The sequence below is a fragment of the Mytilus californianus genome, unplaced genomic scaffold (genome assembly GCF_021869535.1).
Source record: "Mytilus californianus isolate M0D057914Y unplaced genomic scaffold, xbMytCali1.0.p SCAF_48, whole genome shotgun sequence".
NCBI lineage: Eukaryota > Metazoa > Mollusca > Bivalvia > Mytilida > Mytilidae > Mytilus > Mytilus californianus.
In genome coordinates, this window is record NW_026262699.1 from 1417812 (window position 1) to 1435738 (window position 17927).

At 33.0% G+C, this 17927-nt stretch overlaps 1 protein-coding gene and 7 non-coding genes across 8 annotated transcripts in view; 7 read left to right on the forward strand and 1 right to left on the reverse strand.

Moving 5' to 3' along the window:
• The window catches only part of LOC127700088 (protein phosphatase 1 regulatory subunit 7-like), a 31778-nt gene extending 24340 nt beyond the window's left edge, over positions 1–7438 (reverse strand). The window contains exon 1 of the mRNA XM_052203554.1: positions 7274–7438. The gene's annotated coding sequence lies outside the window, so the exon portion shown is untranslated. The remainder of the gene's footprint in view (positions 1–7273) is intronic.
• A 1519-nt stretch (positions 7439–8957) lies between these two features.
• On the forward strand, positions 8958–9150 carry LOC127700101 (U2 spliceosomal RNA). Its single transcript, XR_007981430.1, has one exon. It is a non-coding gene; the product is annotated as a U2 spliceosomal RNA (small nuclear RNA).
• Positions 9151–10125: 975 nt separating this feature from the next.
• Positions 10126–10318, forward strand: LOC127700113 (U2 spliceosomal RNA). Its single transcript, XR_007981441.1, has one exon. It is a non-coding gene; the product is annotated as a U2 spliceosomal RNA (small nuclear RNA).
• A 975-nt stretch (positions 10319–11293) lies between these two features.
• On the forward strand, positions 11294–11486 carry LOC127700125 (U2 spliceosomal RNA). Its single transcript, XR_007981452.1, has one exon. It is a non-coding gene; the product is annotated as a U2 spliceosomal RNA (small nuclear RNA).
• Positions 11487–14180: 2694 nt separating this feature from the next.
• LOC127700143 (U2 spliceosomal RNA) lies at positions 14181–14368 on the forward strand. The gene has a single exon (XR_007981470.1). It is a non-coding gene; the product is annotated as a U2 spliceosomal RNA (small nuclear RNA).
• A 975-nt stretch (positions 14369–15343) lies between these two features.
• On the forward strand, positions 15344–15536 carry LOC127700136 (U2 spliceosomal RNA). The gene has a single exon (XR_007981463.1). It is a non-coding gene; the product is annotated as a U2 spliceosomal RNA (small nuclear RNA).
• Positions 15537–16511: 975 nt separating this feature from the next.
• On the forward strand, positions 16512–16704 carry LOC127700145 (U2 spliceosomal RNA). Its single transcript, XR_007981472.1, has one exon. It is a non-coding gene; the product is annotated as a U2 spliceosomal RNA (small nuclear RNA).
• Positions 16705–17679: 975 nt separating this feature from the next.
• On the forward strand, positions 17680–17872 carry LOC127700102 (U2 spliceosomal RNA). The gene has a single exon (XR_007981431.1). It is a non-coding gene; the product is annotated as a U2 spliceosomal RNA (small nuclear RNA).
• The last annotated feature ends 55 nt before the right edge of the window (positions 17873–17927 follow it).

Here is a 17927-nt window from a genome sequence, read left to right on the forward strand (position 1 = left end):
GACTTGTGTACTGTATATAAAATCAACTTTGAGAATTTTTTTCTCAACAACAACCAGACACCAAAACAAATATTTTTAAAAGAGGAGACAGAAATAACAATTAAATTTTAACACAAACGAGAGTTTACACTGTTCGATAATATTATCAATCAGTGATACCATTTTATGAACCTTTTTTTTTTTTTTTAAATTCCTGACTAGGTTTCAGTCAAATGAACGGCTGTATTTAAAGAAGTGAAATAAGAATTTAATTTTACAACGTATTAAAGTTCTTAAAACAAATTTATATCTTCAATACAGATATTTTATTTATTTTTTTTCATTTTGGGAGAAAGTATTTTATTTAAGTGTATTAATTTTCGTGAATGATGGTCCGCGGGACACAGTTATCCTACTTTGATTTTCATTGTCTACAAATACAGTCCCTAGTGTGGACAGTGTATAACTTGAAAAATTTTTTCATACACTTTCCAAATTTATTTCATTATATTTTATGCATGCATGACATATTAAGTAAGGGGATGAAATTACATGTTAAAAAAATTTGGGTGCTGAATCTTTATGTTAAGTAGTGATTTTGTCCAGTTAAAAACAGTAAAAAAAAATAGTATGTCTGAAGCTGTCAAACTGAATTTTAGACCCCCTTAACATAGAATTGTCAATATTTTGAGTTAGAGCTGGTAGATTTTTCTATAATTTTGAAATTACTTGTCCCAATAGCAGTACACTATACTGTAAAAATCTTTTTGAGATAGAGCATGTGCGATTTTTTAAATTTGAATTTATATATTGTCTAAAAGAAATGCACTACGAAATAACTGTGTTCTCCGGCCTGATGTATTAATATATCAAATAATTATTCATTATTTGGAGAAGACGCTTCTTATTTGAAAAACTTTTGTCTTGTCCATCATTTTTTGTCCATTTGAACAATAAAATATGTTTAAACTCAACTAATAATGTAATGTATGAACTGGTGGGTCTTTTTTTAATCAGCTTTTCTGTACTGTGTACTATCTTGAAGACTGTCAAAGAAACCCCTAGGGATGATTCTGGCCAAGTTTGCATGGTTTTGGTAAACATTCCACCTATTAATTTCAGAGAAGATTTTTTTAAAGTCAAAGGACAAGTGATGAGAAAAGTTCACACTGGCCCAAAATTCAAGTTTGGTTTAATTTGCTCATGCTAGGAAAATTTTATCCCAAGTAAAAATTGTAACTTGTTTGGGAAATGGTGCAAAAAATGAAGAAAATGAAGACCAAAGCACACATTGAAATGAAAACATGAAAATATCAAATGGGTTGTGAGACAGTTTGGGTTAGGGCTAGTATTGTCTTAATCTTGTATCTATCAATCAATCTTTATTGAGTGGTACCCCTCAAGTAAAAGAAGGTTTTTTTTTTTAAATCTCTAATCAGCAGTTATAAAAAAGAATACATATACTGGTACATGACAACGCGAACCACTTTTAAAGACAACTTGGACCACTTTTTAAAGACAACTCGAACCACTTTTAAAGACAACTTGGACCACTTTTTAAAGACAACTCGAACCACTTTTAAAGACAACTTGGACCTCTTTTAAAGACTGACAGGACCACTTTTAAAGACAACTTGGACCACTTTTAAAGACTGACAGGACCACTTTTAAAGACAACTTGGACTACTTTTAAAGACTGCTTGAACAAGTTTAAAAACTTCATGGACCAGTGTGAAAAACAGCTCGGACCACTTATGAAGTCACAGAAAAGTTTGAAATAATTATAATAACATATGAATGAAATGACCAAGATATAAATATATCTGTTTTATATCTGTTTTTTTTGTATGCTAAACATTTGCATGTAAAAATATGTGTTGTTTTATTTTTTATTGATCTACAATGTAATTGATCTCGTTAGGATAGACATAAAATAATTAATACAAAAATATGGTAAACACAAACAGGTCTGGGATGCCTATAAATCTGATAAAGGTATTTAAATGGGTCTGACAAGCATTTCTAGCATTTCTATAATCATGATAAACATGACAATGGTAACTGGTACCAGTTGTCTCTCAAACAGGTCAGAGTTTTCTTTCATACTGGTCAGAGTTGATTTTTCATTGGTCCAAGTTGTCCTGAGTCGGAAATAAGACGTTTCAGCCATGGAGCCAGTTTGGCCATGTAATTAAAATCTATCAGCCATACTTTTATTTTATATTAAAGAGATTTTGTTGCATATGTTTTCATTTATTTACCTTTCATAACTTTAAAAAATAACTTTATTACACTTTTAGTAATGACGTTTAATTAAAAAAACAACAGTGTATATATAAACTGATAATAGTCTTCTTTGTAAGTAGTATTTGAAGGTTAATTATAAGAAGTTGATTGCAGATACCACATACAATTATTTTTCATGATTGGTGTGATAAAAAGTACATGAAGTACACAATGATTAACTTTGAAGTTGTAATTGGTCACGTTTCAAAAAGAATAAAAGACTGCTACATCCCAAGCTGAGCACAAACTTTATGCATACATTCACTGTTGTCATGGTTAAAAATAATGCTAAAATCATAGACTGATTCCTTTGATATTGCATTGCACCTTTTTCCATGTGTCCAATGTGAGGCATTATTTCTATGTGTCCAATGTGAGGCATTATTTTCATGTCTCCAATGTGAGGCATTATTTCCATGTGTCCAATGTGAGGCATTATTTCCATGTCTCCAATGTGAGGCATTACTTCCATGTGTGCAATGTGAGGCATTATTTCCATGTGTCCAATGTGAGGCATTATTTCTATGTGTCCAATGTGAGGCATTACTTCCATGTGTGCAATGTGAGGCATTATTTCCATGTGTCCAATGTGAGGCATTATTTCCATGTGTCCAATGTGAGGCATTATTTCCATGTCTCCAATGTGAGGCATTACTTCCATGTGTCCAATGTGAGGCATTATTTCCATGTGTCCAATGTGAGGCATTATTTCCATGTGTGCAATTAGAGGCATTATTTCCATGTGTCCAATGTGAGGGATTTGGAACTTGTTGAATTGTACGATTGTGATGAAGATCGAAAAAGTTAACAATGAATAAAATGTTTGGTCCTTGGTGGAGAGTTGTCTCATTGCCAATCATATCACATCTTCTATTTTTATGCTCCTGTCCATTAAGTTTTATCCTTTAGGTCCACAGAATTAAACAAATTCGTTTTCTTTTTGTGTCTTTTTTTCTCTGTTTTCTTTTAACAGGCATGTTTAAAACAAAACAAAAAGGCAAGTCTTGTTTTCAAATAACCAAATTGAATTACAACATGTACAAATTGATTGGTTTATTATGAGACACACACATTCGTCAATCACTTAGACACGAATCTTATCACTAAGTTAATCCAATTATCTAATTAAATATACAAACGTATCCTAAATTTTTTTAAATAATGTTTATAAATTATTTGGCATGCATATATATCATGTATATAATAGATATGGGGTATATATTTTGATCTGCTCTAATTGAGACTTCAACCTACTATGCCTACAGTACCTAATAAAAAAAAAAAAATTTTGACCTGGCTCTGCCGACTGTGACATTTTCCGTACACTGCATCTCCTTATTTTTATTAGGAATGTCTAAACATATACATGATATATAAAGAAATATTTACTTACTTCTCATTTTATTAAAAACTTTGATAGGCTTGACCATTGTTGACATTAAGAAAATATATTTAATGGGCCGAAACGACCAAAACCAAACTGGTACATGGCGAAAATGACATATAGCCGAACTGGTTCATGAAATGTCTTGAAAGCTCCTGATTCCATTAAGAAAAAGTCGGTCTCACTAATTAGCGACAAGAAGAAAAAATTTAGGTACATATCCTGTGAATTTGTGGCATGAATTTGGTTTGATATAGCCTGGAACTATTATATTGTGTCCCAGATATAGCAATCATGCCGACCCTATGAAATTCGGATCTCCTGTAGTTGGTGATCGCAATACTGGTATACCAGTATTGTGCACAATACTGGTATAAAAAATTTGTACCAGTATTCATGGTATTGTACCAGTATTGTGGTTTTTTTTAAATAAACAATACATATAGGTAATTAATCTTTAAATTTATTAAAGGTGTCACATATATATATATATACATGTATATATATGCATAATGAAATTGACATATGACATGACAATTTTATAAGGAATGATTGGACATAGAGATTGTATGTTTAAATGATGGTACACTGTGATTGTCATCAAAGAAAGTTTTAAATCTTCTGATGTTTTTTTTTCTTGAGGAAACATGCAGTACTGTCCCAGCATTTCAACAAACTCTTTATTTTCTTCTACAGTGTATCTTTTCTTTCAGCTCTAGCGCTCTCTTTCCAAGACTCATAGTATATTTTAGTGAATTTTATATTGACATTGCTGTTATAGCTGCTGTATCATCAGCATTGGTATTGTCTATTTCTTCTTCAGATGGCATTTCTGTATATTGTATTCAGTCTCTGTGGACTTTCTCTCTTACGCTTAACAACATGACCAGCTTCTTCAGATGGCACTTGTACGGCTCTCTTACTATCATAGGTGATGGAGTGCTTGTCTAGTACTAGTATTTGTACCATTTGATATATCTGCTACGAATTGTGTTGCCCATGGTTCTGAATCATCTGCTTTAATTAACCTAAACATTCATGTAGTTAAATTGATTATAATCAGGTTCCCCTATTACGCAACTTTTTATGTTTAATGGATATTGATATCTTTAATTGTGAAAAATAAATTAGAAAATAACGACCAACAGTCAAAGTTATTAGAGAAGAATATTATTACAGATACTTTCTCTTAATCTGTAGTAACATATGTTTGTTATCAGTTAAATGTACCATAAATTTTTTTATTTTCAGTGGGCACTTGGGAATTCTTGAAACTTGCGCAGTAACTTAATACATAACCTTGAAAGCTAATTTTCCAATTCAATTAATACATCTTTGATCAACCATGGTAAATCAATGAGACAAGGCTTTTAAGTGATAACTTAGCTGTAATAACAAGGCTTAGTTATTACAGGCATTTAACTTATTACATGAGACACTTGGGAATGACTAGGAAGCTTGCACAGAACCTCATTACATGGTCTTATCATTATTTATTACAATAAATTAAAATACATTGTGATATATGTAGGAGGAAAGGCTTTGAAGAGATGTAGAGAAGCTGTAATAACACCCTTTAGTTATTACAGGCATATTTTTTCTGTAATAACATGGGTGTGTTATGCATGATTGGCAAACTATGGGCTGTTATATCTTTCTAAAGTTTAATATACATTAAAACAATTATAATATCAATAGAACTAGTACACAATTTAACAAAATAAAGGATGTATAATGCCCTTGGATTGATGGATGGATGGATGGATGGATGGATGGATGGATGGATGGATGGATGGATGGATGGATGGATGGTGAGTATTTTTAACTGGTTGTTAATTTCACAATATTCCTCTTTAATATTGTTGATTTCACTTAATCCCCTTTTGATCTTTAATATCTAATTTTGCTTAATATTCATTTTTTTATTATACACCTTAATCATGTTAAAGTATAGTTAACAATACAACTACAATACTAGGTTATCAGTAATGTACCAGTATTGCTGTTTTTTTTTTAAAAGTTACAATACTGGAACAAAATTTTTATACCAGTATTGCGATCACCAACTACAGGAGATCCGAAAATTCTAGTGGATCTATCAGTCTTCACGCTGAACCACAGGCCCAGCAGTCCAGGCTTGTAAAATAGCTCTTGGTGGGGCCTGTAAAAATCATCTCTACAGGCCAACAGAATCTTACTTAAATTTTCCAAAAATTAAGCTCCAGGCCTGTAGATTTTAAAGTTCATCGTGAAAACTGATCTATATCTTAAAAAAATCACGCTTTAATACATGTTTCTATATTTATTTAAACTATATGTCTTGAAAACTAAATGTGTTTTTTGTTGTCGCTAAACTAATCTTCCTGTCGCTAAATTATTCTTCTTGTCGGTAATCAGTGAGATTCGAAAAAGTAAGTGCATGAGTTCTAAATGGTACATACAAGAACAAGGGAAGCAAGTTAACTCGTACCATTGTAAACTCGTACCAAAAAAGTTAACTTGTACCAACATAAACTCGTACCACTGGGAAGTCGTACCAATCAGAACTCGTACCACTGCAAACTCGTACCATCAAAAATATATTCAAAAATACGAATGTTTTATGATTATTCTTTTTAAGCTTTATACAAAAAATTAAAATATCTTTGAATTTTATACCAGTTTTTAATGAAAACTTAGACAAAAAAAGAATTTAATTTCTTAATTACCATGCTAATTTAGTAATTAATATATAAAATTCCTTTGATTGTGTGATTATTGGTTGATAATTATCTAATCAACTTGTTTAATCATATTAGAATGGTCATATTCTGCTAAAATGTGCTGAATATTTTATAAAAATAAATTTCATACTTTCTACCTGTTGGTCATAAACAATTTTAAACCTTTAAAACACAATAAATAAATTCTTTCATTAAATAAAATTCCTTTTAAAACAATAGAAAAATACCCAAATCTATTCAATGTTACTGATTTGGAATGATTAAAAATAAAATCAAACAGTTGTCAAAAAAAGTTTAAAAAAGAGTCTATTCAAGGGAGACAACAAAGCCAATCTGCCACGGTTTTCTCTATCCAATTAGACATGGAAAATTAGCTACAAATTGGTCATTGTAATTTCAAATTATATACATTTCACAGACTTAAGAGGTATTGAGTGAAATTAAAGTATATATTCATCATTAAACACCATTTGAATGCATTTAAATAAGTTGGTACGAGTTTACAATGGTATGAATTTACAGTGGTACGAGTTAGCAGTGGTACGAGTTTGCATTGGTACGAGTTTTTTTTTAGTGGTACGAGTTGACATTGGTACGAGTTTACAATGGTACGAGATAACTATAATTCAGAACAAGAACAGGACTCAATGTATAACTTGAAAATATAACTGTATGACCCATTTGTACTTGACTAAAATTGTCTCTTATCGAGAAGAACACCCCCCCCCCCCCTCCCTTTCCCCTTGCAATAATGACTCAGGTCTACAAATGATTATTACGAAATGTCAAAACTGCGTTTTAGAAAAAGATCACAAGGAAACGAAGAAAGTTACAAAAGGCGGAACAAAAGGTTAATTTTTAGTTTAATAATGGTGTAGTGTTGACATTATAGCATGTTTACCTATACTTTGAATATTTCTTCAAGATTGGAAGAGAATGAATAGCCTTTCAGACTTTCCCGGGTGTTGTGAGACAGGCAGAATGTAAACAATGTAAGGCTAGCGGTTTTGTAAACTCTATTTTTATTGGAGGAAATTTCCTAACAGAACTACCTATAACTATGATTAAATATCCGTTTTCGGATCAGTGGAGAAACGGCATATTTTTACCAGAAAGATATATATATACGTCTCTGTTTTGAACAATGTAAATCTGTGCATTTATATACTAGTAGTTCGTAAAAATAATTGTAAAATAAAATAAAAGTGAAATTCTAAAGATATATTCTAGTTACTTATATTACAAATTTTAGATTGAACTTGAATAAGATGTAATATTGATGTTCTAAAAAAGACAAAAAAAAGATATTGAAGGTGTGAAGTATCAGAATCCTGAAGGGGTGGGGGTTTACATCGGTACTAACATGTGAAAATAACAGCCGAATATCGGAAATTGTAGTTTATTGATTTATAATCATAATCATAATCAATATCAATCCTCTGTTAAAATCGGAGCCGTATTGGATAAGGACCCTATAACTTAATTAGCAAGTAAATGTAAAGTGTGTTAAATTCCAAAAAAATGTGTATGTTAAATTATAATTACGTGGCGTAAATTAAAAAAAAAAATTACACACAATTTGGTTTCTGCTATTATAAACTTATATATAATAGTATGTTAGATTATGTAGATAGGTGGATTAAACTCCTCTTGAAGAGGTTTGTAGTATACGAAAAAAAATGAATGTTAAAAAGTTCTGTCAATAAAAGTAGTAGTGAAGTTTCAGGCATGTTATGGTCAAGTTCTAATCTAAGCAGTACTGGAAGCAGCTAAAGCTTGGAATCACCATGCAAGAATAGATAGTGCTATAGGTCAATCATTTCTAGTTATAATAGTTATGACTATTGCCGCTTTATTAAATTGTATATATCTATAACACGTAAATTGTATGTGAAATGAACATTTCAAGTTGGCCATGATTTCAAGAATCACCGAACATAAGCACATATCCTTGTTTTATTTAGTATAATTTCTTTGTTGTTGTAAAGGAAAAAACTGGTAACATTACCGGACGTCTTTCAATTCAATGAGGGAGACGCCATATCCTTTTTTGTCCTTTCTATTTATAAGACTTCGGTAATTAAGTCGAACTCCGCCTGAAACGAGAATTCAGGTATATATATAAACAAAACAAGTGAGTTGTTATGTATTGTTGCTTTTTGGGGAACTTGCCTACTGTTTGACCTTTTTGGTAATTACTTCCTGGTTCGGCATCCTGTAAAATAGTTCTTATGAAATGAGAATTTCTGGATAACCTTACATAACCAAAAATTACAATTCTAATCAAATTTTTACAAATCGCTTACATATCGGTTTTATATTTCAAAACTTATTAATGGTCAGAAATGGTCAACCTCTCACCAAGAGGACTATTTCATCGTGCATTGATAGTGATTTTTTTTTTTATCAAAGACCAAAAACTAGAGTTTTGAAAGGAACGACCAAAAACGAAAGCAAGCTTTCGTGTTTCGTGTGATTTTTGTATAGAAATTTGCAAAATTTGTGTTCATTTTGTTAGAATTAGAACACCTTGTTCGAGTAAGAAATAGGAATTATAGACTTTGCAAACTCGGAAAGTTTGGAGTATCGCTTCTCGGCCTTTTGGCTAAGATCAAAGTGTAGTATCTGTTCTTATCAGCTTAATATCTGATACGTACCCCATGTGGGTACTTCGATATTAAACTGATTTTTGCAACTAGGTGAGATGTTAGGTGCTTGCACCGCTCTTGCCACGAGTTGGCCTGGTATTGCAGTACCTCCAGGATCGGCTCACTCCCCCATTTGGGGGAGAAAAAATCAAATAGAAAAATAGATTCCCCTCTTTACACCATCAAACAGCCTGAATTAGATATTCTGTAATGCTTTTCACTGCACATATGTACTCTTTCTGTATTTTTTTCTTTGATTTTTATGCTATGAATTTGCGTAAAATGTATAGTGTTACACATTGTTGTAAATTAATTCTACCACACGTGCATGTTAAATATTAAGTAACATTTTTTTACGTCTGTTCGCTTAAAAATATTTGATTTTTGATTTTCTATAGTGTAATACTTTTGTTGTCGCTTGTGAATACAAATAAAACAGTACATGCGAGTCGAATTATATTCTCGCTCCTTAAAAGAAAAATCTAAATTTTTAGCGTTACGAAAAAGCGTCGGAAAAGAATTCCGTCCTCCTTCTATTGTCAATTATTGCTATAGCGACGTAGCCTGAGAACGAGGGCAGACGATGGAAACTTCAGTTGGCCGGTAAGTTTTTTCTTCTTTCCAAAATATATTCAAACATAGCTATACCGGTCAATTCCTAAATATTTAAAAACATGTGTACTTTAATGTTTGTGTCAATCAAATGAGACAGTCAAAAGTCCGTGCTATTTGTGAAAAGCGTGGAATTTATTTATGATCAAAGAAATTTCTCGAAAAACTACGTTCATCGGACCTAAGGGAAATCGATATGAAAATGTAATTTGGTTCGACATAGAGAAAATACGTATGATATACGTTTATAATATTATTACCGCTTTTATTCCGACTTGCCGTATTTCACAAGCCGTTTTTTATTTTCACGCCAGTTTTGTCAAGCAAAAATCGTTTCGTACTGCCAGGTGTTTGATTCAAAGCAAGCTTTCGTGTTTCGTGTGATTTTTGTATAGAAATTTGCAAAATTTGTGTTCATTTTGTTAGAATTAGAACACCTTGTTCGAGTAAGAAATAGGAATTATAGACTTTGCAAACTCGGAAAGTTTGGAGTATCGCTTCTCGGCCTTTTGGCTAAGATCAAAGTGTAGTATCTGTTCTTATCAGCTTAATATCTGATACGTACCCCATGTGGGTACTTCGATATTAAACTGATTTTTGCAACTAGGTGAGATGTTAGGTGCTTGCACCGCTCTTGCCACGAGTTGGCCTGGTATTGCAGTACCTCCAGGATCGGCTCACTCCCCCATTTGGGGGAGAAAAAATCAAATAGAAAAATAGATTCCCCTCTTTACACCATCAAACAGCCTGAATTAGATATTCTGTAATGCTTTTCACTGCACATATGTACTCTTTCTGTATTTTTTTCTTTGATTTTTATGCTATGAATTTGCGTAAAATGTATAGTGTTACACATTGTTGTAAATTAATTCTACCACACGTGCATGTTAAATATTAAGTAACATTTTTTTACGTCTGTTCGCTTAAAAATATTTGATTTTTGATTTTCTATAGTGTAATACTTTTGTTGTCGCTTGTGAATACAAATAAAACAGTACATGCGAGTCGAATTATATTCTCGCTCCTTAAAAGAAAAATCTAAATTTTTAGCGTTACGAAAAAGCGTCGGAAAAGAATTCCGTCCTCCTTCTATTGTCAATTATTGCTATAGCGACGTAGCCTGAGAACGAGGGCAGACGATGGAAACTTCAGTTGGCCGGTAAGTTTTTTCTTCTTTCCAAAATATATTCAAACATAGCTATACCGGTCAATTCCTAAATATTTAAAAACATGTGTACTTTAATGTTTGTGTCAATCAAATGAGACAGTCAAAAGTCCGTGCTATTTGTGAAAAGCGTGGAATTTATTTATGATCAAAGAAATTTCTCGAAAAACTACGTTCATCGGACCTAAGGGAAATCGATATGAAAATGTAATTTGGTTCGACATAGAGAAAATACGTATGATATACGTTTATAATATTATTACCGCTTTTATTCCGACTTGCCGTATTTCACAAGCCGTTTTTTATTTTCACGCCAGTTTTGTCAAGCAAAAATCGTTTCGTACTGCCAGGTGTTTGATTCAAAGCAAGCTTTCGTGTTTCGTGTGATTTTTGTATAGAAATTTGCAAAATTTGTGTTCATTTTGTTAGAATTAGAACACCTTGTTCGAGTAAGAAATAGGAATTATAGACTTTGCAAACTCGGAAAGTTTGGAGTATCGCTTCTCGGCCTTTTGGCTAAGATCAAAGTGTAGTATCTGTTCTTATCAGCTTAATATCTGATACGTACCCCATGTGGGTACTTCGATATTAAACTGATTTTTGCAACTAGGTGAGATGTTAGGTGCTTGCACCGCTCTTGCCACGAGTTGGCCTGGTATTGCAGTACCTCCAGGATCGGCTCACTCCCCCATTTGGGGGAGAAAAAATCAAATAGAAAAATAGATTCCCCTCTTTACACCATCAAACAGCCTGAATTAGATATTCTGTAATGCTTTTCACTGCACATATGTACTCTTTCTGTATTTTTTTCTTTGATTTTTATGCTATGAATTTGCGTAAAATGTATAGTGTTACACATTGTTGTAAATTAATTCTACCACACGTGCATGTTAAATATTAAGTAACATTTTTTTACGTCTGTTCGCTTAAAAATATTTGATTTTTGATTTTCTATAGTGTAATACTTTTGTTGTCGCTTGTGAATACAAATAAAACAGTACATGCGAGTCGAATTATATTCTCGCTCCTTAAAAGAAAAATCTAAATTTTTAGCGTTACGAAAAAGCGTCGGAAAAGAATTCCGTCCTCCTTCTATTGTCAATTATTGCTATAGCGACGTAGCCTGAGAACGAGGGCAGACGATGGAAACTTCAGTTGGCCGGTAAGTTTTTTCTTCTTTCCAAAATATATTCAAACATAGCTATACCGGTCAATTCCTAAATATTTAAAAACATGTGTACTTTAATGTTTGTGTCAATCAAATGAGACAGTCAAAAGTCCGTGCTATTTGTGAAAAGCGTGGAATTTATTTATGATCAAAGAAATTTCTCGAAAAACTACGTTCATCGGACCTAAGGGAAATCGATATGAAAATGTAATTTGGTTCGACATAGAGAAAATACGTATGATATACGTTTATAATATTATTACCGCTTTTATTCCGACTTGCCGTATTTCACAAGCCGTTTTTTATTTTCACGCCAGTTTTGTCAAGCAAAAATCGTTTCGTACTGCCAGGTGTTTGATTCAAAGCAAGCTTTCGTGTTTCGTGTGATTTTTGTATAGAAATTTGCAAAATTTGTGTTCATTTTGTTAGAATTAGAACACCTTGTTCGAGTAAGAAATAGGAATTATAGACTTTGCAAACTCGGAAAGTTTGGAGTATCGCTTCTCGGCCTTTTGGCAAAGATTATAGCGAGTGAAAAGTTAAAGTCAAAAGTAATTTTGTTAAAATGGAAATAGTGGATTATGGATTACTTAGATGCAGTGCAAAGTTTACGTTTACGGATGGATCACCTGTTAACACACGTACTTGGATTATCCGTATATTAAAGAACATTGTTAACCCGGAAGATGTGACAGCGATTTTCAAGGTGGATATTGGTGGTATCTGGTATACAACCTTTACTACTAAAGAGATTGCCGATAAAGTGATAAATTCGGACTTTTCGTCGTTAGACACTAGAGTTACCGTAAGCCGTGCAGACACAAGAACAGTGTTATTAAAAGTTTTGTGGCTTCCAGTGTGGTTAAAGTTAACTGCAGTTGAATCGTTTTTAGAACAGTATGGAAAAGTAGTTAGTTGTTCACGTGAAACGGAGAAATCCGAAGGAATAACGTTTGCTAATGGGAACATTAGAGTTACATTGGAGATATCAGAGAAGGATGTACAGTCGTTACCTTACCGTACTACTATAGCAGGGAAAGACTGTCTACTTACCGTTGTGGGTAGGGCACCGTTATGCCTGAAGTGTAAAACTATTGGACATGTCCGTAAGAACTGTCCGTTAGGTAAAAAGTCAACAGTACCAATGGAAGCAGTCTCAGTTCCAGAGACTCAAAACAGTGACATACATGTAAGTGATGATACACCGTTAGATAGTCAGACTACACAGGATACTTCCCCCGTTACACAGGATACGACACAGGAGACCGTGGATACGACACAGGAGACCATGGATACCGATAAGTCCTCGCCCAGTTCCAAGTTATGGTCCGATATCGCGACAGATCCGGACGATCTTTCTGGAGAAATACAGTTCAAACCCGTTAGTGGTAAAAAGAGAAAAAAGGGAGAAGTTAAAAAGGACAAGTTCGAACTTAGGTTTATACGAAGGCATTCAGGCAAAGTTGTGCCGGCCTTAGGTCGCATAGATGAAAATGACATGTTAGTATCGTTTATACTCAGTGATGAAGAACTAATAGACATCATAGGCAAAGAACCGGACAGACGTAAGCATAGACAGTTACTTATTGATACTTTACAAACAGATATTGATATTCAAATTTGGCCTCAGTACTATGATTTTAAGTTATAGTATTAGTTGTGTAATTTTTACTATTTAAAGTTAATAGTTAAAACAGTTCAGTTTAGGAATTTAAAGGTATTACTTTAATCGTAGCACACATGACATTTCATTATGGACTTTAGTGGGTTGTGTGTGTACGATATTGATTTAAATGTTTAAATGTAATCACTTATAAAGATATAGGTATTTTGTATTTTGATTTTGTTAAAGGTAAACATTATAGGTAAAAATTATCGGATGACATTTATTTATAGTTCAATTTAAATATTATACTAGTTTACGAAAACTGGTTTTAATTATAAAGGTAAATTATTTAAAGGATAGTTTATATATAGATTTATAAAAGGAATTTAGAACACTTTGTTGTTCAATCTAAAAGGGGGTTTTTCAGTAATTATTTAGGGGTTTTGAAAATAGATTTCATATAAATTTGTTTTTCAGTAATTTGATTTAAATTTAAAGTAAATAATTATCAGTATTTTTCGGGATTTATTTAATATTGAGTTACAATCGTATTATCTGTGATATATGATTTTAACTATTGATTGTAGTCAGTATAAGTATTTGATATCTATTATTATTAAAATGTTTGAAATATAAAAAAGTATCTGTTCTTATCAGCTTAATATCTGATACGTACCCCATGTGGGTACTTCGATATTAAACTGATTTTTGCAACTAGGTGAGATGTTAGGTGCTTGCACCGCTCTTGCCACGAGTTGGCCTGGTATTGCAGTACCTCCAGGATCGGCTCACTCCCCCATTTGGGGGAGAAAAAATCAAATAGAAAAATAGATTCCCCTCTTTACACCATCAAACAGCCTGAATTAGATATTCTGTAATGCTTTTCACTGCACATATGTACTCTTTCTGTATTTTTTTCTTTGATTTTTATGCTATGAATTTGCGTAAAATGTATAGTGTTACACATTGTTGTAAATTAATTCTACCACACGTGCATGTTAAATATTAAGTAACATTTTTTTACGTCTGTTCGCTTAAAAATATTTGATTTTTGATTTTCTATAGTGTAATACTTTTGTTGTCGCTTGTGAATACAAATAAAACAGTACATGCGAGTCGAATTATATTCTCGCTCCTTAAAAGAAAAATCTAAATTTTTAGCGTTACGAAAAAGCGTCGGAAAAGAATTCCGTCCTCCTTCTATTGTCAATTATTGCTATAGCGACGTAGCCTGAGAACGAGGGCAGACGATGGAAACTTCAGTTGGCCGGTAAGTTTTTTCTTCTTTCCAAAATATATTCAAACATAGCTATACCGGTCAATTCCTAAATATTTAAAAACATGTGTACTTTAATGTTTGTGTCAATCAAATGAGACAGTCAAAAGTCCGTGCTATTTGTGAAAAGCGTGGAATTTATTTATGATCAAAGAAATTTCTCGAAAAACTACGTTCATCGGACCTAAGGGAAATCGATATGAAAATGTAATTTGGTTCGACATAGAGAAAATACGTATGATATACGTTTATAATATTATTACCGCTTTTATTCCGACTTGCCGTATTTCACAAGCCGTTTTTTATTTTCACGCCAGTTTTGTCAAGCAAAAATCGTTTCGTACTGCCAGGTGTTTGATTCAAAGCAAGCTTTCGTGTTTCGTGTGATTTTTGTATAGAAATTTGCAAAATTTGTGTTCATTTTGTTAGAATTAGAACACCTTGTTCGAGTAAGAAATAGGAATTATAGACTTTGCAAACTCGGAAAGTTTGGAGTATCGCTTCTCGGCCTTTTGGCTAAGATCAAAGTGTAGTATCTGTTCTTATCAGCTTAATATCTGATACGTACCCCATGTGGGTACTTCGATATTAAACTGATTTTTGCAACTAGGTGAGATGTTAGGTGCTTGCACCGCTCTTGCCACGAGTTGGCCTGGTATTGCAGTACCTCCAGGATCGGCTCACTCCCCCATTTGGGGGAGAAAAAATCAAATAGAAAAATAGATTCCCCTCTTTACACCATCAAACAGCCTGAATTAGATATTCTGTAATGCTTTTCACTGCACATATGTACTCTTTCTGTATTTTTTTCTTTGATTTTTATGCTATGAATTTGCGTAAAATGTATAGTGTTACACATTGTTGTAAATTAATTCTACCACACGTGCATGTTAAATATTAAGTAACATTTTTTTACGTCTGTTCGCTTAAAAATATTTGATTTTTGATTTTCTATAGTGTAATACTTTTGTTGTCGCTTGTGAATACAAATAAAACAGTACATGCGAGTCGAATTATATTCTCGCTCCTTAAAAGAAAAATCTAAATTTTTAGCGTTACGAAAAAGCGTCGGAAAAGAATTCCGTCCTCCTTCTATTGTCAATTATTGCTATAGCGACGTAGCCTGAGAACGAGGGCAGACGATGGAAACTTCAGTTGGCCGGTAAGTTTTTTCTTCTTTCCAAAATATATTCAAACATAGCTATACCGGTCAATTCCTAAATATTTAAAAACATGTGTACTTTAATGTTTGTGTCAATCAAATGAGACAGTCAAAAGTCCGTGCTATTTGTGAAAAGCGTGGAATTTATTTATGATCAAAGAAATTTCTCGAAAAACTACGTTCATCGGACCTAAGGGAAATCGATATGAAAATGTAATTTGGTTCGACATAGAGAAAATACGTATGATATACGTTTATAATATTATTACCGCTTTTATTCCGACTTGCCGTATTTCACAAGCCGTTTTTTATTTTCACGCCAGTTTTGTCAAGCAAAAATCGTTTCGTACTGCCAGGTGTTTGATTCAAAGCAAGCTTTCGTGTTTCGTGTGATTTTTGTATAGAAATTTGCAAAATTTGTGTTCATTTTGTTAGAATTAGAACACCTTGTTCGAGTAAGAAATAGGAATTATAGACTTTGCAAACTCGGAAAGTTTGGAGTATCGCTTCTCGGCCTTTTGGCTAAGATCAAAGTGTAGTATCTGTTCTTATCAGCTTAATATCTGATACGTACCCCATGTGGGTACTTCGATATTAAACTGATTTTTGCAACTAGGTGAGATGTTAGGTGCTTGCACCGCTCTTGCCACGAGTTGGCCTGGTATTGCAGTACCTCCAGGATCGGCTCACTCCCCCATTTGGGGGAGAAAAAATCAAATAGAAAAATAGATTCCCCTCTTTACACCATCAAACAGCCTGAATTAGATATTCTGTAATGCTTTTCACTGCACATATGTACTCTTTCTGTATTTTTTTCTTTGATTTTTATGCTATGAATTTGCGTAAAATGTATAGTGTTACACATTGTTGTAAATTAATTCTACCACACGTGCATGTTAAATATTAAGTAACATTTTTTTACGTCTGTTCGCTTAAAAATATTTGATTTTTGATTTTCTATAGTGTAATACTTTTGTTGTCGCTTGTGAATACAAATAAAACAGTACATGCGAGTCGAATTATATTCTCGCTCCTTAAAAGAAAAATCTAAATTTTTAGCGTTACGAAAAAGCGTCGGAAAAGAATTCCGTCCTCCTTCTATTGTCAATTATTGCTATAGCGACGTAGCCTGAGAACGAGGGCAGACGATGGAAACTTCAGTTGGCCGGTAAGTTTTTTCTTCTTTCCAAAATATATTCAAACATAGCTATACCGGTCAATTCCTAAATATTTAAAAACATGTGTACTTTAATGTTTGTGTCAATCAAATGAGACAGTCAAAAGTCCGTGCTATTTGTGAAAAGCGTGGAATTTATTTATGATCAAAGAAATTTCTCGAAAAACTACGTTCATCGGACCTAAGGGAAATCGATATGAAAATGTAATTTGGTTCGACATAGAGAAAATACGTATGATATACGTTTATAATATTATTACCGCTTTTATTCCGACTTGCCGTATTTCACAAGCCGTTTTTTATTTTCACGCCAGTTTTGTCAAGCAAAAATCGTTTCGTACTGCCAGGTGTTTGATTCAAAGCAAGCTTTCGTGTTTCGTGTGATTTTTGTATAGAAATTTGCAAAATTTGTGTTCATTTTGTTAGAATTAGAACACCTTGTTCGAGTAAGAAATAGGAATTATAGACTTTGCAAACTCGGAAAGTTTGGAGTATCGCTTCTCGGCCTTTTGGCTAAGATCAAAGTGTAGTATCTGTTCTTATCAGCTTAATATCTGATACGTACCCCATGTGGGTACTTCGATATTAAACTGATTTTTGCAACTAGGTGAGATGTTAGGTGCTTGCACCGCTCTTGCCACGAGTTGGCCTGGTATTGCAGTACCTCCAGGATCGGCTCACTCCCCCATTTGGGGGAGAAAAAATCAAATAGAAAAATAGATTCCCCTCTTTACACCATCA